Source organism: Arvicanthis niloticus, chromosome 9 (genome assembly GCF_011762505.2).
Source record: "Arvicanthis niloticus isolate mArvNil1 chromosome 9, mArvNil1.pat.X, whole genome shotgun sequence".
NCBI lineage: Eukaryota > Metazoa > Chordata > Mammalia > Rodentia > Muridae > Arvicanthis > Arvicanthis niloticus.
The window spans coordinates 74,770,188-74,791,005 of NC_047666.1; the positions used below are offsets into that span (position 1 = coordinate 74,770,188).

General features: G+C 40.8%; 1 long non-coding RNA gene across 2 annotated transcripts in view; it reads left to right on the plus strand.

Annotated features, from left to right (window-relative positions):
* LOC143443577 (uncharacterized) overlaps positions 1-20,698 on the plus strand; it is a 45,645-nt gene extending 24,947 nt beyond the window's left edge. For both annotated transcript variants that reach the window (XR_013112694.1, XR_013112693.1), the window contains 3 exons: positions 2,464-2,573; positions 2,713-2,893; positions 16,697-20,698. This is a non-coding gene — a long non-coding RNA (uncharacterized LOC143443577). The remainder of the gene's footprint in view (positions 1-2,463; positions 2,574-2,712; positions 2,894-16,696) is intronic.
* Positions 20,699-20,818: the final 120 nt, after the last annotated feature.

Below are 20,818 nucleotides of genomic sequence, written 5' to 3' on the forward strand. Positions count from 1 at the left end.
TCTTCCTTTCTCCCTAGAGGAACAATGTGTTCCATGAATACAGTGATGTTTGGGGCAATCCCAGTGTGTCGGGGCAGAACATTATCTTACTGTGTGTAACGAGGAGTCCTGTGGGCTGCAAAAATGGGAGACTGCTGTGCCTTCCAGCATAACTGTGAACACATTATTCTCTGCAGAGAGCTGGGGGCCACTGTGAGCTAGGAGAGAAGAAAAACATGACTTAAGCTGGCCAAGTATTACATAATACTCAAAATACAAACTGTCCCTCACTCTGTTTTTTAAATGCACTAAAGCTCCTGCCAAGCTTTGAAGAGGGATTTTAATGGCTCAGTGCAGGGACTTTGCACAGAATTAGCATGTGGGAGGGTAGTTTTTCTCTTCCTTTAAACTGTTGAGTAATGGACACAATAGTTTCTGAGAATAAGATATACAGTTTATGGACATGGTGAAACCTTGTTCCACGAGGCCCACTTGAGACCATGGGAATGTAGCCTTATCATTAGCCATTAGGGACATGTATATGGTTTCCACACAATAAACAATGGGCACTAAAATATACTCTAGTATGTTTTCCAAATGAAAATAAGTTAATTTTTTATTATACTGTGTGTGTGTGTGTGTATGTGTGTGTGCACATGGACATGCGAAGTCAGAAAACAGCATGGGGAACCGATTCTTTCCTTCCAGCATGTATGTTCTGGAGACCTCACAAGGGTCATTAGGTTTGGCAGCCATCATCTTTACCTACTGAGCATTGTCACCGGTTCGAGTTTTGTTGTTACTACATTGTATGGAAATTCTGTCCCTGTAACACACAATCCATATGAGATGGTTGCAAACACCCTCTGGTCACATCGGAATTCTCTTTCACTTGTGTTGAAAAGTACACTATAAGGCACATCATTTATTTCTCCAAGTGCAAATACTCAATACTCCAGGAAGAACTGCCACACACGTCCCAGTGAAAGATCTTATCAGGTCATTTTCTGCTGTGGCATAAGTGAGCCTGGTCAGCATAAGAGACTTGAGTGCCTTAGGAAAGGTAATAATGAAGGAATAAGAAAATGAGAGGCAGGAAGCAAGTAGGCTGTTCACATTGACATATACACATCATAGACACAGTCATACACACACACACACATATATGTACATATATATATGTGCATACCATACTCACACACACACACACATGGACTCTGACACACATACCATATACACACACATACACACACATATATACATATGTATACATATTATCAGAGCCTTCAAAGATGAGGTATAACCAGGGCACGGTGACTGGATAGAGACACAGAAGAACATTTCACAGAACAGGAGGGATGGTCCGTGGTGCCAAATACTTTAGAGGAGTTGGAGGACAATTCACACAGACTCACCAGTGAGATGGACATGGTAGGCAGACTTCAGCAGGCCCAAGAGTAATGGTAAGGAGTCACGCGTGGGTTTGAATCAGTCCCACGCAAGGCAGCAGAACTGACATGTATTGGCTGCCCTCACCCCCTACATATGACCTCTGCTCAAGAGATTGCCTCTAGTAGCTAAAGAAATGAAGAAAAACTTACGTACAGACACTTTGATCATTAGTGGTCAAATTTAAGGCATTAAGTAATTAATGATTTGGTTATATGATGAAAAACATCACTGTTAAAATTATGTTAAAGGAATCACAGGCCTGTGAAATATTTTCCAGTATAGATATAGATATAGATATAGATATAGATATATACATATACAGATATATATATATATACAGATATATATATAGATATACACACATATGTATATGTGTATATATACATATATGCATATATATATGGAGAGAGAGAGAGAGAGAGAGAGAGAGAGAGGCTTTAATTTAGTGGAAAGCCATTAGGAAGGCCACATTATGAAAGCTAAGCTTGGAATGCAGAGAGGGCAGAGAGAAGGCAGATGAACAATCAAGAGACATTTGACGTTATTGATCATGTTTCTTTGGAAAGGTTTTAACATCTGGGTTCTGGGCACAGTACTGAGAAAGGTGAGTGAAGGGCAAAACGTCCATCAGAGTCTGAGAGAAAATCAGTTCTATAGGATGGGAAAGAAAAGAGAAAATTGGGCATATGCTATGCATTGTGGGAACACAAGAGACAGGGTGAGTCAGGCACCCAACCAATATCTTACACTCACCAGTTCTTATCTAGAAAAATAAGAGAGGCGCAAATGAGTTTGTAGATCTGGAAGTTGTTGAAGTTAGGTATGGGATTATTAGTCTCATGGATACAAACTTACAGTGAGTACCTTGAATTCATTGATATGAATTCCATGGTACTCCAAGGGGGATAAGGGCAGAGCATCACTAGGGTATTAATGATAGGAATTTAATTGCATGGATATGTGACTGATGGAAGTCCTACTTACCATCTCGTCTCTGTCCTTAGCATCTATTTATTGAATTCTCTTGATCAGGACCCTGAGGAGAAGAGGAAAATGATGAGAGATGCGATCCAGCCTTGTAGAACTCACATCTGGTGTAGGATATGAATCATGGCCACTTGAAGAGCTAACTACATTTCAAGGTAATTTTGTCATAAGCAATGAAAGTGACATAAAGATTCAGAAAAAAGATTAATCACTTACAACTGGAGCCGTCAAGGAAGATTTCACATTATTTTTATATTGCCTTTGTGTACTTATTTATGGCTCTTTTCCAATAAGGTAGACACCGTGGGATTAATCCTCAACCCCTTCACATTTCGCGGGACACGGCAATCACTTAATAGCCACCAGTGAATAGATACACTAATGAAGAAAACGAACAAGCTGAGTGGCATTTGACTCAATGGAAGGGATAAGAATTCCACCCGATAAGATTATGAAATGGACACATACATAAAAGGTATGCACAAAAGAAAAGCAAACAGCATTTTCTGGGTATTCATGCATGACTAACGTATACTTTTTCACTTACTTCAGTAACTCATTTAGTTGTCCCAAAAGGCCCCTGACACAGTTACAAATATCTCTGCTTGAAAGACCCAGAACACAGAGTCTGAGAGCAACCAGGTGATTTTCCTGTTTGTGCTGGGCTTTGAAGTTCTAGGTTATAGGCTGGCTGCTTTCGGGGCAAAGGTGGGTTCACATGGTCTCTGTAAGGACATGGCTGCAGTCAATTAGGATTTGTTACTTTTACCGTAGCTAGTTACAGCTCACTCGGTACATGGCTGTGGCTCGGTGGCTGGCTCAAACCATGCTTAGGATGTCAAACTCCAAATCCTCATGGTAAAAGACCCTCAATGCTTGCCCTACGTTTCTCTGCCCAGCCTGGCCCTCAATGCTTGCCCTGCGTTCTTCTGCCCAGCCTTGTTCTCAGGTAGCTGTTTCCACTCCTCTCTATCCATGTTCCAGGCTTCCTGGCCACTCACTCTCTGACCTTCTTCCTAGTGCTTCCTCATCTCTCCAGTGTGTTGATTGTCTCGGTGTCTAGTAATCTTCCCTGACATAAATCCATGCCACATCCTCTTCTCCTTACATGTTGATACTGCGATGATCTTGATATCATGGAGACTTTGTCCTTGTCTCTTCTCCCCAAGTTGCACTGATGAGGGAGTCCCCTCTTCTCTTGACAGAGTACATTTTTACTATTTCCACAGTTTCAAATGACTGTTCTATGTCTATAAATAGAAATAAAAGAAAAAAAGGCATTTATCCCCCTGGTCATGATTCTGAAATTTTACTTCATCAATAACCCTTTCTCATCCTGTAGAATGAAAAAGAAAACACACTAAAGCTGTACATGTCTGTGCATTGGTTCACTCAGAGCCCAGATATATTTTTGGTTTTATCTAATTCTGCAATAACTGCTCCTCTGGCATTGTGTTCTGTCCCTACTTGTATTTGATCACCTTGAGGCATCAAGAGTAACCTTGTTAGTTCCTCAAAGAGAAGAGTGAGGAAGCTTTTTCAGTTCAGCCAAGGGGATACCTGTAGTGCGACTACACCTGCCTTGCACTCCTCCACATGGCTTCAGAACTTCTGAGGCTCTGAGGGAAAGGCTGGAGAGTCCCAAGGGAGGCCATTTCTCCAGAGCAGCACGAAACAGCATCCCTGACTTGCTCTAGGGATTAATTAGCAATTAGTAAATCCTTTAGAACTTGTCTTCTCTGCAATAGAAAATTCCCTGATTTGGACTAATTTGCTATTATTTAATGAGATGAAGGGCAACCCCCACATGTATCACTTCTTATCTGTGCATAGCCAATGATTCTAAGCCATAGATCACCATCATCTCACCCAAGGGGTCAGGCCTTGCTCTGGAGCCTTGGTATAGAGGAAACAAATGTGGCTGTCGCTGTAAGCCAGACATGAGGGGAGTTTCACAAGCAGGCCTGTTGGTTCCATCAGGGATAGACTATAACAAAGGATAGAAGATTGTTGTGGGACCCTTCGGGAGGGCTTTGCTGATCCCTTCTCTCTAGCTAAAACACAGCTGGAAGAGGAGATAAGATCACCCAAGTGTCCATCATCCCTGAAGAATGGGTTTCCCTGTTCTTCCTGTCTTTTTCAGATCTTTCACCTTCCCTTGTGTGACCCCAGCAGCTCCTGAGGGAGCCTTAACGTGTGCTTCCCGGTCACCCCAACTTTAGATATCAGTCTGGATTTCTTTTTAAATTCAACTTAACTTTTTAAAGAAATCTGATAAAAATTCTGCTGTTCGTCGAAGAGAACACATGTTCTTAGGTGCAAGGACCAAATCAGAGTGGAACATCAAATAACATGTCAAAACTGCATTTCATGTGTTCATTTATGCCGTTTTTGAAACTACAGAAATTCCCCAAATCTCCCTGTATCGGCAACAACTAAAAGCTTCAGGCGAACTGAACAAACAACCTTAACCAAAGTCTTTTTCTGAAGAGCTCAAATTTTATTGACCAAATTCCTTTTGAAATTCGGAAATGAAAAGCATGGGTGCGGGGCCCAGTGGTCCACACCTGTAATCCTAGCTCATGGGAAGTAGAGATGGAAGGATCAGTTTAAGGTCATCCTTGGCTACATATCATTTTTCTTTATAGAATCTGCTTCCTAAAACAGCAGTAGCATAACGACTAAAGATGCCCAGAGCTGTTCCGATTTGTAGAAAGCACTCAAGAAAGGATGGCAAAAAACCTGGAATTTCTGTGTTGAAAGGTGAAAACAGTTTATGAGAGGCAGTCCTCCTTTCCCATAATCCTAGAATGAAAACTGACTGAAAAAATATTTAAAGCCAGTTAAATGAAAATCAGAAAGTCTGAACCGACTTCTGAATTCACTTGTTAGAAATGCAAACCTGCAGCCTTAATTAAGTTAACCAAAATAAAAATTTTAATATCACACATAAATCATATTCCTCATGTCCTTGAGCTTATGTTGTCACCGTAAGACACTTGCTTAACATGCTTATTGAGTCCTCCCCTGCCCCAGGGATTGCAGTTAAGGCTGGAGACAGGGAGGCACATGCAGGATAATCCTCTGTTAAGTCAGAGCCTGGCCAATACAGATGCAGATGCTTGCTGCCAATTATCAGATTGAGCATGGAGACCCCAGTGGAAGAGTTAGGGGAATGACTGAACGAGCTTAAGGGGTTTGCAACCCCATAGGAAGAACATCAATATCAACAAACCAGACCTCCCCTACCCCAGAGCTCCCAGAGACTAAACCACCAACTAGAGCACACATGGAGGGACCCATGCTCCCGCTGCATATATGTAGCAGAGGATGGTCTTATCTGGGATCAATGGGAGGGGACACCCTTGGTCCTTCGAAGGCTTGATGCCCCAATGTAGGGGAATGCTAGGGCAGTGGGTGGTGGGTGGGGGAATACCCTCCTAGGTGCAGTGGGAGGGAGGATAGGATAGGAGGGTTTGTGGAGGGGAAACTGGGAAAGAGGATAACATTAGAAATGGAAACAAATAAAATACCAATAAGAAAATAAGTAATTAGTAGTAGCATGGGGAATGGCAGCATGTAAGTCAATCAGAATAAAATAGCTAGAATTTCAGTTTCTTTCTGCATAGCTATTTATTATGATGTTGGGACATTAGAACATGTTTCTCTTTTCACGGTCTCCTCTTAAGTGTAATCAGTGCTCACCAATACTTAGACTACCATTACCAAGTAAGAGCAGTTAGCTAGGAGGATCGTTTGAATCCTTATTGGTAGCAATTATTTCCTTCTTGGTAGCTAAGTATTTGGTATATTACAAAATATATAACATGGGTTATATATTTGGTTGGTATTTTTTTTTAATTGTAAAACTAAATGACACAGCCAGTGTCAACTGATGGATGCTCTGGCATTGATAACAATCCTTTGATTCCACCAAGTGGGAATGAAGACCACCACCCAAATTAAGGTCAATTAAACAAGATTTATTTACAGAGTACAGGATGGACACTCCAAGGCTGGAAACAAGAGCAGTGAAGGTTGACTTTCCAGGACTCCTTATACAGAGAAAAGGTACAAAGTGGGGATGTTCAGATGGATTTGATCACGTTAGGAATAGGCAAGTCGTAATACAGACGCTGACAGCAGATACAATTGTTAGATGAACATCTCAGGGTTCCTTAGCAGAACATTTTCTCAAGGTAGGGTTCAGGGCATGGTCAAAGTGTCAGACAAAGTCCATAGGGTGGGGGAATATCAAATTTCAGAGATAGGTTAAATCATGGTCAACCTTGAGATTTACAGTAAACAGAGATGAACTCATTCTGACCTCATAGCAAAATGGTTTCTATCCTTAATATGGTATCAGGCTAGTTGATCATTCTCCCTTGCCTTACAGGTCCCTTTCAAGTCCTTGATCAGGAACAGTCATTTCTGTCTGTGGTATGAGGTGATAATGCTAGCTGCAGGGTAGGTAGTTTAGCACTTTCTATCTGTCGAGAGTCAAAATTTGAAGTGCATTGAAAGATACATGGCCCGACTGTGAGTAGCGTTCGTAGGAGTATTAGGGGCCTCTAGCAGCTGAAATGAGAGTAGTTGCCAGGAGGACAGTTGAATAGGGCCTGGTACCAATTATTTCATCCTTGGTAGTCTAAGTATTTGGTTTTAAGACTGTTCTTACCATAGCTAGGGTTTCTTTAATTATGCTTTATTGGTTAGCTTAGAAGAAGCAAGTTTCTCTCAGGGCCACATACGACCCCCCTTGTTTGATAAAGAGTAAGCTGAGATCTCCCCTGCTTTGTAATACTACTGCTGCCAAAGAGTCTACTTGTCGTTCTAATCCAGAGACAAACTTTTCCAAAAAGCCTGAATCCTCTTTAATTTGAGCATTTAGGGTTTTAAAACTTTGATCTTATAGGACTAAGTGCTAGTATTCCCAGTATAGCAGAACCAGCTATCCCTGCACCTACTAAACCTGGAATAAAATGCGAATTGCCTGCTTGCTGTGGGTTTGCTCTGATGTAGATATAAGTGGCCTGCACCCCCATCGTAAATGTAAATTTGAGGGATGATATAAGCAAGAATGCAAAAATAAGGATGCATTGTGTGTACAATGTGGGAGACCAATAGGTAACATAAAATATCATTGCTGTAGACCCACAGGCTGAAGAGGCGGGAAGACATAGCTGTTTTCAATGATGGTGACGGTTAGGTTTCATATAATGGTCATACAGCTGTCTAAGTAAAGAGATGCCAGGAAATCTGATAGAACACATAATACCTGTACCTGTTCCCATATTATCACCTAGGGTTACTTCGGCTTGGGGCCAGGAACAAGTGCCAGCACTGACTTAGGGCAGTGCTGTAAAAGACAGGCTGTAAGCCATCCCCACATAGGAGGGGCCTGGGTACAGACGAAGCCAGCAGTCTTGTGTAAGCTTAGGTGGAGAATGGTTAAGGGAAACAAACGTGGCTGAGAACATAGTTAAGAGTGGCGCTTCTGTTGGCGAGCGGGTGTGGGTAGGAATGGAGGCCTTTGGTTTGTGAATGAGCAGATAGGAGTGGGTAAAGATGCTTTAGCAGTAGTTGAAAAGGGCACTACGATAGCTGGCAAGTCTTTAGGATATTTGTGCAGTGTGGAAGGATGCAGGCATGATGGTGGCACTTGAGGTACAGGGAGAAGACATTAGTCACTTTAGGCTTTGTTTTCCTGCTTGAACTTGCTTTCTCTGAAAAAAAAAAAAAAGGTTTGTTTTGTTTTGTTTTGTTTTGAGACAAGATCTCACTATGTACACCTGAGTGACCTAGAACTCACTCTGTAGACCAAGCTATCCTCGAACTTACAGAGGTCTACTTGCCTCTGCCTCTCAAGTGCTAGGATTAAAAGTCTGTACCACCACACCCAGCTAAAAAATCTGGGTGGGGTGGTTTAGTCTTTTTTTTGGAGGAAGGGTTCTTTCTCTGATTTGTAATAAGGGTACAGGAATCATGTCCTGAGAAATATAACCTAAGTCCCTTTGTGTGTTCAGTACTCCTGGGGAAATCATATGTGTTTTGCATTTTGGGTATAGAGGTTACAAGATGGCATGATCCTTGCTCATAATTGGGGTTGATCTCGGTAGCATTTGGGGTTATAGTAATAAGATCAAATTTGGATTTTTCTCAGGGGCAATACTTACGCTGTTCTAAGAAGCACAACAATATTCATCTTCACTATCTTTAGCATAGGAATGAGCTCCTTGAGCCAGGCAGCCATAAATTGGGTATCTTCTAGGGTTTTTTCTTAATTTTAATCACTATACCCCAAGTATTTGTACTTTCTTTTTAAAGAGAATATTATGCCAAACAGCTTGATCCATGTGAAGTCTATAACTAGGCAAAACATTGATATTTTGACCTACGTTGAATAAATTACAAAGATTGATGCTCAGCTTGCGTAGGCCTTGGGTCCTGACTGAAGCTAAAAAGTTTCCTGTAGTTGTTAACCTAAGAACCAGTCCTGGGTGTGAGGGCTGTGTAGACTATCATAGCTAGAGCTTAAGGGTATGAATGTTACCAAGAGGTTAAGACTATCATTATGCACACATAGCAATAAGAGAAGGCAGGAACAGAACAAAGCATGAAAGTTTAGAAATCTTAATCTTAAGAGGGCCATGTTCAGTCATTGTTTCTGGAAACCTGCTTTTCCTTCCATAGAATTTTCAGATGCCTTTTTAAGATGTAAGTGATGAATTCATACAGGAATACCAGCAAATTTAGCAGTAGTGAGTGTCCTGAGAATCACAGTGTAATGCCTTTTCTATCTAGGTTCACCTAGGTTCAAGCTAAGTTTTGTATGGCCATTACAGAAGGGACAGCAGTGTGACACAGTTCCTGCTCCTGAGCAGAGCCAGCAGGGTGTGGGCCTCCACAATTGTTGATGGTTGATAGGAGTAAATTTTCTTTGAGATATATATATATATATATATATATATATATATATATATATATATATATCTTGCTTCAAGTTCCTCCTTCAGGAAATGTTCTCCATGCCAAGGTTAATGACTCCATCATGTTAGAAACAGCATGAGTCCAGGAGGTGAAGGTGTGTCTAATGTCCTTAACAAAATGGTAAATGCTGAGAGAGACCTTCAGGACAGCCCTTAAGGTTGTGGAAAAAATTCTAAAAACATGAGTTCAAGAATATGTATATTACATATTACATATTGTATATTACATTATATTATGTATTCATTATACATTATATGTAACTATATATTACATATTATATATTATTACATATTACATATTATATATTATATATTTTACATTATACATTATATATTCATTATATATTATATTACATATTACACATTACACACTATATATTACACATATATCATATATCACATATAACATATATCATATATTACATATTATACACAATATTTTAATAGTATATATAAATATTATATATGATAAACTATTATATATTATATATTATAAATGTTAAATAATATATAATTTTTCAATTTACATATGCAAAATATAAGGATGTAATATTAATTGTATGAGGGGCTTTACATACCTAAAAGAACAAAGGCAGTTGCACTAATGAGCCAGGTTGTCAGAAATATACAAAAGCAGTCAGATTTATAAGTCCAGGTCAGCTTGGGTCAGAGTGAATTTAGGTCTAGACATAATGATCCCACCTAGCTAGCTTATTGTCTGTGCTTATGAAGTCAGGAAGATTTCTGAGTTCAAGGTCAACCTGAGACAGAGCGAGTTTAGGTCAAGGCATGTTAGACATTGTGTTCTCAGAGCTGGATCCCATCCAGCTAGCTTATTGTTTGTGCTTACAAAGGCAGGCAGATCTCTAAATTCATTTGCTGTTAAAAAAATCTGTTTGCTGTCTTTTTTTTAAAGAATCATAGGGCTAAGGACATAAAATGCAAAGTTTCTGTAAGGCAAAAGACACTAATAGGACAAAATGGCAATTAATAGATTGGGAAAAGATTTTTTACCAATCCCACATTTGATAGAGAACTAATATCCAATACATACAAAGAACTCAAGATATTAGACTCCAGACAACCAAATATCCCTATTAAAAATGGGGTACAGAGCTACACATAGAATTCTCAACTGAGGAAACTCAAATGGCCGAGAAGCACCTAAAGAAATGTTCAGCATCCTTAGTCTTCAGGAAAATGCAAATCAAAACAACCCTGAGATCCCACCTCAGAATGGACAAGATCAAAAACTCAGGTGGTAGCAGATGTTGGTGAGGATGTGGAGAAAGAGGAACACTCCTCCATTGTTGGTGGGATTGCAAGATAGTGCAACCACTCTGGAAATCAGTCTGGCAGTTCCTCAGAAAATTGAATATAGTATTACCTGAGGACCCAGTTTTACCACTCCTGAGCATATACTCAGAAGATGCTCCAACATACAACAAGGACATATGCTCTACTATGTTCATTATTTATAATAGCCAGAAGCTGGAAAGAACCCAGATGTCCTTCAACAGAGGAATGGATACAAAAAATGTGGTACATTTACACAATGAAGTATTACTCAGCTATTAAAAATAATGAATTCAAGAAGTTCTTAGGTAAATGGATGAAACTATAAAATATCATCCTGAGTGAGGTAACCCAATCACAAAAGAACACACATGGTATCTGCTCACTGATAAACAGATATTAGCCCCAAAGCTTGAAATAGCCAAGATTCAACTCACAGACCACATGAAGCTCATGAAGAAGAAAGACCAAGTGTGGATGCCTCGGTCCTACTTAGAAGGAGTAACAAAATCCTCAAGGGAGCAAATATGGAGACAAAGTGTGGGACAGAAACTGAAGGATGTGCTGTCTGGAGACTCTTCCACCTGAGTATACATCCCATGTGTAGTCACCAATGGTAGACACTAATGTGTATGTCAGGAAGTGCATGCTGATAGGAGCCTGATATAGCTGTCTCCTTAGAGGTCTGCCAGGGTCTGACATATTCAGAGGCGGATGCTCACAGCTAACCATTGAACTGATCATGAGGTTTTCAATGGAGGAGTTAGAGAAAAGACTGAAGGAGCTGAAAGGGTTTGTGACCCCATGAGGAGAGCAATAATACCAACCAAACAGAACTCTCAGGGTCTAAACCACCAGCCTGGGAGCACATAGTGAGATACCCATGGCTCCAGCTGTATGTGTAGGAGATAATGGCCTTGTTGGGCATAGGTGGAAGAGGAGATCCTTGGTCCCATAAAGGCTGGATGCCCAGTGTGGGGGAATTCGAGGGTGGGCAGGTGGGAGTGGGGGGTAAGTGGGGGCACATCCTCATAGAAGCAGGGGGAGGGGGAGTAGGATGGGGGGTCCTGGGCAGGTGTGAAATGGGGTAAAGGGATAACATCTGGAATGTAAATAAAATATCCAATAAAAAAAGAAAAGAAAAAAAAAAGAGGGACATCTATTAGGTCTGGTTGAGTACCTTGGATGACATTTAACATTTCAAGACAGTTGTGGCCTGGTTCCTAAGGGCTGTCATCCAGCAGCATGGTGGCAGGGTTAATGGCCAAAGACTTACTAGAAGTCAGTCTGTTTTTGTCTAGAAGAAGAGCTTGATATTGAGTTGAAAGGGCATTTGACATCCAGCAGTCAATTACAGACACTGAGCAGGGACTGTACTGCATGTGGTTTAGGGATCCATCAAAGATGATGTGGGAATTCTTGAACCCTGAGGTAATCAGGTCCAGGTCAGTATTATAAATTCAGAATCAGAGCACTCAGGTGCAAAGATGGAATGACTTAGTTTTGACAGAGGAACAGAGAAAAATGTATCTTTTAAGTCCATCGCAATATAAACTCCATGCTTGGGTAGCAACATATATAAACTCCATGCTTGGGTAGCAACATACTAGTAGATCAGAGTACAGGGAATGGGAAAAATTATATGAGTAATTTCTATACACTTGTTCACCTCCCTTAAATACTGTCCTGGTCTATAGTCTGGGTTCCTGGTTTTTGAACTGGTAACAAAGGAGTGTTCCAGGCTAACTGGCATTGAGTGAGTATACCTGCCTCAAAGGGACACTTACATGGATCCTGACCCTTCTCTGGCCTCTAAGATAATTAATAGTGTAGTGTTTAACTCAAGATTAGCATAGCCCCACGGATCATTTGTCTAGTGTCCCATTTTCTTGCTGTAAGCACATTGGTTCTTTTATATGGGGCTTTCTTTCTTTCCTCCTCTTTGTCTTCCTCTTCCCCTCCTTCTCCCCCTCCCCCCTCCCCCACTTCCATTCCCTCTCCTCCTTCTTTTTCTCCTCCTCCTCCTCCTCCTCCTCCTCCTCCTCCTCCTCCTCCTCCTCCTCCTCCTCCTCCTCTTCCTCCTCCTCCTCCTCCTCCTCCTCCTCCTCCTCCTCCTCCTCCTCTTCCTCCTCCTCCTCTTCCTTCTCCTCCTCCTCTTCCTTCTCCTCCTCCTCTTCTTCCTTCTTCCTCTCTCTCTCTCTCTCTCTCTCTCTCTCTCTCTCTCTCTCTCTCTCTCTCTCTCTCTCTCTCTCTCTCGGATTGTCCAGAGCTGAAAGTGCCAAGAACATGTATCTGAATTTATTTTCTTTATTAGCAAATCCTTGCTGTCATTATTTACTTAATGTGAGTTCACTGTTGCTCTCTTCAGACTCACCAGAAGGGCACATTGCATCCCATTATAGGGGGTTGTGAGCCTCCATGTGGTTGCTGGGATTTGAACTTAGGACTTCTGGAAGAGCAGCCAGTGCTCTTAATCGCTGAGCCATCTCTCCAGCCCCTCTGTTGCGAAACACTTTGGGGGCTATTTCTAGTAACTGTGGCCTATTATTTCCTCCAAAGTCATTCATTTTTTCCTTATGCACATCTGGGGCCAGCTGGGTGACAAAGGCCAGGTTAATCACTTGGAGGTTTGCTGGGTCCTCCAGATGTATAGGAATGTACAGTCACTATGCCTCCTGTAGACATTCAAGAAATGTTGAAGGTGATTCATCTGAGACTTGTTTCACATCCCCTGTTTTAGACAAATTAGTAGGTTCATGAGCTGCCTGCCTAACGCTCTCCAGCAGAGCCTGGTGTTTCTCACTTCCTATCTCCTTCGTTCCAGTAGTACCATTCTGGTCTTCTGGATAAATCCCTGTCAGTTGTTACCTTTTCTTCTGATCATTATGAAGTGTGCTTAGCGTGGGCACTGCCTATCTGCTTCTGTGAGGATTTGCTTTCTTTTTTCTATAGTGAAGAGTGCAGAGAATTTGTTGGCAGTCATCCCAGACTGGGAGATAGTTAAAGCAAACAGAATCAATCAGAGAAACCTGAGAACCAGGATCTGTGCAGAGAGGGGGATTCTGGTGGCTCCAGTTGTAAAGGTCTGTTGTAGTAAATGGAACAAACAGGCAGCATCCTTCAGGGGCTTGGTGGAGAGGAAGGACACGGGCTGGAATCGATTCTGCCTTGGGGATAGAAATAGAAACAGAAGCTACAGGTCAACCAGAGGAAGAGAGTGAGTCTGACCACCCGTAGGGATGGCCATTGCAGTACACGGAGGGGGAAAAGGCAGGAGCTGACTCCACTGGGGAAGCCAGGGAAGAAGGAGCAGTTGAGTGGGAAGATTTTAGAAAAGACTGAGGAAGGAAGGAGAAGAGAAGTCAATGGACTCTGGAGAGGTGGGGGCAGCAGAGGATAAAGAGGAGGGTATGGGGCAAGGAGAGGATCTTCCTGAGAGTCCTTTAGGACAAATTTTTTTTGAGGACTAGGGGTTCTGGGAATTCTCTTTGTCACAGTCAGGGAGTGGTCAACTTGCCCATTCTGAACCATACAAACCTTTATCCACTGACGCAGATTGGAGACCATAGGAGAATATACGTATTCTGGCCCAGAGGTCCATGAATACCAAGGGAATACTTTGGGGTTAAAAATAGCCCCTTGGAGACCACTCAATCCCAAACATAGACGACTGAAGCTCATAGAAGGACTGAAGGCAGTCCTTGGTATTTGGATAATCACAATCCTGATTAATTATAGGGGAGAAAAATTTGTCAAAGTTCCTTAACACACAGCTTAAAGGAGTGTCAGGCTTACTAGTCCTGTTATTCATTCTGTCTATTTGTTCAGATGTCCCAAGCTTAGACCAGGGAAGACTTATAGCAAGTAAATAGAAGAGACAAATAAAACAAAAAACTAGACGCAGGGGACCAAGAACCAGACATCAAAAACAAACCAAAAATAAATGATCAAAAAACAAAACAAATAAGCAATCCAAAAAAAAAAAAAAAACACCACCACCACCACTACCACCAAAACCAAATCATAGATAGAGTGATGTCTTGCTAACACTCTGGACAGGAGTTTGTGTACTTCAGTTAGGTACACCACCAGATTGGATCCCTATGACTTAGTAATGGAGGTCTCCTCAGACAGGTGCTTGCTGATTTCTTTTTGCTTTGCCTGCTCACCTTGGTAGTCCACAGAACCAAGAATATGTCCCTGGGCCATGGAACTTCTTCAAAGTGAGCACTCCAAGGAGAAGAAAGACCTTGGCTCCAGAAAGCTGATGGAAGGGTCACTGAGGTCTGTTGGGTCTAATCTCGATGGGTTCTCCAAGGATGTTGATATCGCTGAGGGAGAATGGAGACTATCACCCAAATTAAGGTCAAGCAAGCAAGCTTTATTTACTGTGCACAGGACTGACTCTCCAAACCAGAAATGAAAGAGCAGTGCAGGCTGATTTTCCAGGCCTTCTTATACAGAAAATAAAAGTACAAAGTGGGGATTTCTAGCAGGATTTGGTAGCATGAGGATTTGGCAATTGGTGATACAGGAGCTGATAGCAAATAAGCTTATTTTATGGAACATCTTGGCAGAACATCTCAGGAATCTTTGGCAGAACATCTTACCTCATTAGGGTAGAGTACAGGATATGGCCAAACTGTGAGTCAAACTCCATAGGGTCTGTCAAATTCCAGAAATAGGTTGAATCATAGTCAAACTCATGATCCACAGTAAACAGAGAAGAACTTATTTTGACCTTGTAAGAAAATGGTTTCTAACCTTAAGTCCAACCCAGGCTAGTCCATCAAATGGCTACCCATGTTTGAAATTAGGACTGGATACAGTTGTTCAAGAATCTTCTCCCTATCCCTCACCCCATCCTCAGAACTCTTTCTTTCCCTGGGGTAATCACTCTCCTCATAATAAAATAACCACCTTTCATTTGCTGCAACCAATCTTTACAACTCTTCATATCTCCTTATAGATTTACACACAAAAATGTGTATAGATAGGCATTGTCATTTTGACATTTTAAACTTTTAACTAGTTTTCATATATTTCTTTCTTTTCCTTTTTTTTTTTTTTTTTTTGTTTTGTTTTGTTGTTTTTTCGAGACAGGGTTTCTCTGTGTAGCCCTGGCTGTCCTGGAACTCACTCTGTAGACCAGGCTGGCCTCGAACTCAGAAATCCATCTGCCTCTGTCTCCCAAGTGCTGGGATTAAAGGCGTGCGCCATGACTGCCTGGCTCATATATTTCTAATTTTTTGAGACAGAGTCTCATGACGGGCCTCAGACTTTCTGTGTATCTAAGAGTGACCTTGGACCACTGATCTGTCTACCTTTACTTCCCTAGTGGTGTGATTATAGACATGTGCCACTATATCTGGTTTATTCGGGTCTGGGGATCAAACCCAGGGCCTAGTGCATGTCAGGTAAGCATTCTACAAACTGACAGAGCTACATCCAAAGCCTTAAACGAGTAGGTTCCTCTGAATGTTTTCCTTCCCCTACAATTAGTTGTTAAAGAATAGAAGGTGTGGATCAGTAGTAGTCTATAGCCTATGGTTAATTTTAGCACTTTTTTTCTGTATTCCATATAAACCCAGATGCATTCCTGTTTGTTCTTTTCCACAAAGATTTTGACCCACACTGAACCCATTCAAATATATCTGTGGCTGAAGCTTGTGCAGCTCTGAATCTGGGTAGCGGGACCCTCTTCAAGTTCTCCAAGGGAACTTTCATCTCAACCCTTGTTCTTTCATTATTTTTTATATATGCTCTCATGGCTGAGGTCCAGACTGGCTTCAGACTCACTACACAGCCAGGGCAGATTATCAACTTGGTATCCTCCAGATTTTTGTTACAGTTCTTTACAAAGCATTTACCTCCCATGTGCTAAGATCATGAGTGTGCACTACCACGCAGGCTGACCCTTTGACATTGCCATCACATTTCCTATCTGACGTGACAAAGACTTTCAGTCTCATCTTGTGTATTTCTTTCCTCAGACATGGACATTGCTACTCCTCAAGTAATCCCTGGATGTGTGAACGGGAAGAATGTTCCAAATGTTTCGTAACTGCCACCAGCGTGCCAGAGACGCTCTTGGTTTGAAACATCATCAGAAATTCATAATGATAGCTTCAATTTAAATTCAGGAGTTTAAGGTTTTTAAATATTATCTTGTTACTTTATTTTATTACTGTTATTTATTATTCATACCGGTTTTGCCGGAACCAAGATTCTTGTGTGAGGTACAGCAGTGCTGTATCATTGAGCTGTATCCCAAGTTTTTCACTTAAGTTTTATATTCAATCTGTATTTCTTTTCTTAACTACTAAAAAGAATCACAATTTTCTAGGACATAGCAGATGAAAGACTCAGAACATTGCATAATTATTTACTTAATTTGAGCATTACATATTCAAGCAACACACATACCATCACTGGCAATATAATTACTGAAAATAATTAAAAAAAATTTGAATACCCTCTCCCCATTCTCCCATTAATTTTTATTACTGTACTATACATCCCCTAAGCATATAGCCATTAATATTATGTTTTTCCATTTTAATGCTCATTTGATCTTAGTTCTGTAATAACTGCAGGTTTTATATATTTAGTCTCAGTATCAGTCTTCATGTCAATATCTCTCTAGTGACTTTGCTTCTCTAAAGCATGTTACTAGGATATTCCCCAGGAGGGCCTCTTGGGAATACTGTTCTTTGAGCTTTTGCATGTTGTTAACTATTTGTTTATACTCCTCTGTAAGTTAGTTTGGCTACATAAAATTGCTTTCTTTATATTTCCCGGAGACATTTCTTTCTTTAAGAATGTTAATTAGGTTATCCTATTTGCATCAGTCATAAAGCATGGCGTTGGAAAACTCTTACGGTAACCTGGCAAATGTGTAGCTTGCCTTGGTTTTAGCATTATCAGATAGTTGAAAAACCATTTTTACTCTTTAAAATCCAGTCACTGTTGAGTAGACTCTGCCTCTGTATGGGTCACTCTGAGTCAATGTCCTGAAACATGTGTTACTATTTTTAATCATTATCACCGCTGTTAATTTTATTTTTCAATGTATGGCATTGTTTTTTCTTCTGACTTTCAGGAGGGTGTTTCGATTTACTGTTGTCAGCTGTCCTTGGTTTTCTTTCCTTCTTTCTCTGGATTCTGGTGGCATGGACTTCAGATCAGCTCTGTTCATTTCCTCTGTGTCACGTTCTTTCCATCCCTTCTTAATTCAGTCTTGCTTCCCCTTAAGGTATCTTGTACTTTCGTGTTTCCGCCAGTTTCTCCTTTATTTCTGTTGTGGCTTTTAAAAGTCATCTTCCCCATTAGCTGTCATCTGATTTCTGAGATGTTCTCTTTCTCTTTCACATTTTTATTTTGCATACTTTACATTTAGATTTGATATTTACTTTATAATGTCTTCTGGACTACTCTGGAATTGGTTATGGGTTTGACCTGTCTCTTTTTGATACACTTTTATTGTTATAGTGATGCTATTCTGTTCTTTCTTCTCTTTTATCTTATAATAACCAGGTCTGAGATTTGATGTTGATTCTTCTTTTTTTGGACACTTTTCTGTGAAGTTGGTTGTCTATGGTTGTAGAACCTGGACCAGGCTGGCTTTGGCCACTTTGGGGAGATCTTTTTTTCCTAAGAGTTCAGGACTTTGCTGTCTGCCTCCATTTCCTTCTTCATCCATCCCTTTCCTCTCCCCAGCTGGGCTTACTCTGCTCAGTTTTAATTCTGTCTCCCTAATTTCTCTCCAGTGCATAGCTCTTTTCTCAGAGAAGGGTCTGTTTAGGAAGAAATCTCAAACGTTTTCATGTTTACAGCATCTCCAGGCCATACCTTGATCTCTGATGCTCTCCCATGGCTACATTGGCTGAAGCTTTCCCAGTCTCCAGGCCTGCTCCTCTGGCTTTGCTCCTCTGCTCTCGTTGCCACCCTGACCTAGTGGCTATTGAAGCTCAGCTCAACCTCTGTGGCTCCTAAGGAGATCTAGACGTGGGTATAGTAAGTAACTCATACCTGTAATCCTAGCGATCAAAAGGCAGAGGCAGGAGAATAGCTGAGAGTTCAAGATGAGTCTGGTTTACATAAGGAACTCAAGAATAGCAGGACTATATAACGAGAAATTCTGTCTCACTAAAAAAAAAAAAAAAGAGAGAGACAGCGAGAGGAGTGGGAATCTAGTTAGTTACTTTCATTGTAGATGCAGGGTGTAGATTGTTTGCTATAAAATGGCTTTGTCTGTTTTTAATGTAGATATCTAGATACAGAGACAAGTACATTCACACAAGGTGTTTATTGTCACAGTCTTCTGAGTACAAAGTGTTTCTCTTCACTTTACATACATTGTATCATTTAATTATTATCCAAGAGGGTCCTAGTCTCTGAGTATGACAAAAAAACATTTGAAATTCATCTCTTTAATGTTTAAAGCTGAGTGTGTTCTGAGTAAAAGGTCATAATTAATGGTTAAGAAAATATTAGAGAGTGTTAACTATGAACTTATAATTTCTTTTCTTCTCAGCACACCCCCAATTTCTTTAATGAGTATATATTAACTTTTAAGTTTAGTGTTATAAAAGGTTTATTTTTATATTTTATCTCTGTGTGTTTTGTATGCATGTGTGTATGTGCATTGTGTGCCTAATACTGTACCCACGGAGTCCAGAAGGAGGCATCAGATCCCTGGGAACTGGAGTTACACATGGTTATGAGGTGACATGTAGGGGCTGGGAACCAAATCTCAGTCCTTTGTAAGAGCAGTCAGTGCGCTTAACCCCTGAGTTATTTCTCCAGCCCCTAGTGCATAGTAACTTAAAAACGAAACACCCGATTTTATATTTTACTATAGAAATTGAAGTATGGTTGAAAGTTCTTGGCTAGGGTTTCAATGGTTCACCTGAAATCTGTGTGTATAAGGACACACACACACACACACACACACACACACACACACACACACACAGAGAGAGAGAGAGAGAGAGAGAGAGAGAGAGATACACATATAGACAGACACACAGACATACAGACACACACACACACAGACATACACATACAGACAGACAGACACCCACAGACACACAGACATACAGAGACACACATACAGACACACATACACACACACACATAGACATACAGAGACACACAGAGACATACATATACACACACAGAGACACACATGCACACACACGATCAAAATAGCAAATCTCAGGCCTGCAATGTGCTATACTTGTTGACAGAGACATGTAGGTGTGAATACTGGGCCTCCACTTTGCAGGGATACCTTAGATATATTGTTCAGCTTCTTATCTGAAGACTGGGAGTATTTCAGAAGCTTGTGCTGAGCATCTGAGCATAAACATGAGAATACCCATGAAATCAGCACTCGGAGTAGTATTTACCAGTGTATAGCAACACTGAAGTTTGCATAGAAATATCTGTTAAATAAGCAAACAAGCAACAAATAATTTTTTAAAAAATCAAGCTTGATTAGGGCAAATATAGGATTATAGCTATTGTTTAATATTAAGCCTTTAGAAACAGATTTTTTAATGCTTATTTGTTTTAGAAGGGCAATCCTTTTTCCCCATCTAATTTATCAAAGATCAGTGATATACTTTAAAAACATCCATCACTGAAGGATAATAGTTCCTCTAAGTACCTTTAGATCAGGTGGTCCAGTGTGGAAATGACAGAGAATGCATCACAGAAAGGTCAAATACTTGGTGTCATTTGGAAATTGACTTCCTGCAGTGCTCTGGAGCCAGACTGGAAATTTCCACATTGGGTTGGTCAATGCTCACCAGAGCCTTTGTTGGGTCTCCCCAGAACCTGACTTGGAAAGTCAAATACAACTCTGGTTATTATAAACTAATTGTGGCCAGGCTGTGGTGGCGCACACCTTTAATCCTAGCACTTGGGAGGCAGAGGCAGGAGGATTTCTGAGTTCGAGGCCAGCCTGGTCTACAGAGTGAGTTCCAGGGACAGCCAGGGCTACACAGAGAGAAACCCTGTCTCGAAAAACCAAAAAAAAAAAAAAAAAAAAAAAAAAAAAAAAAAAAACAAAAAAACCTAATTGCACAGAAATGATACACACACACACA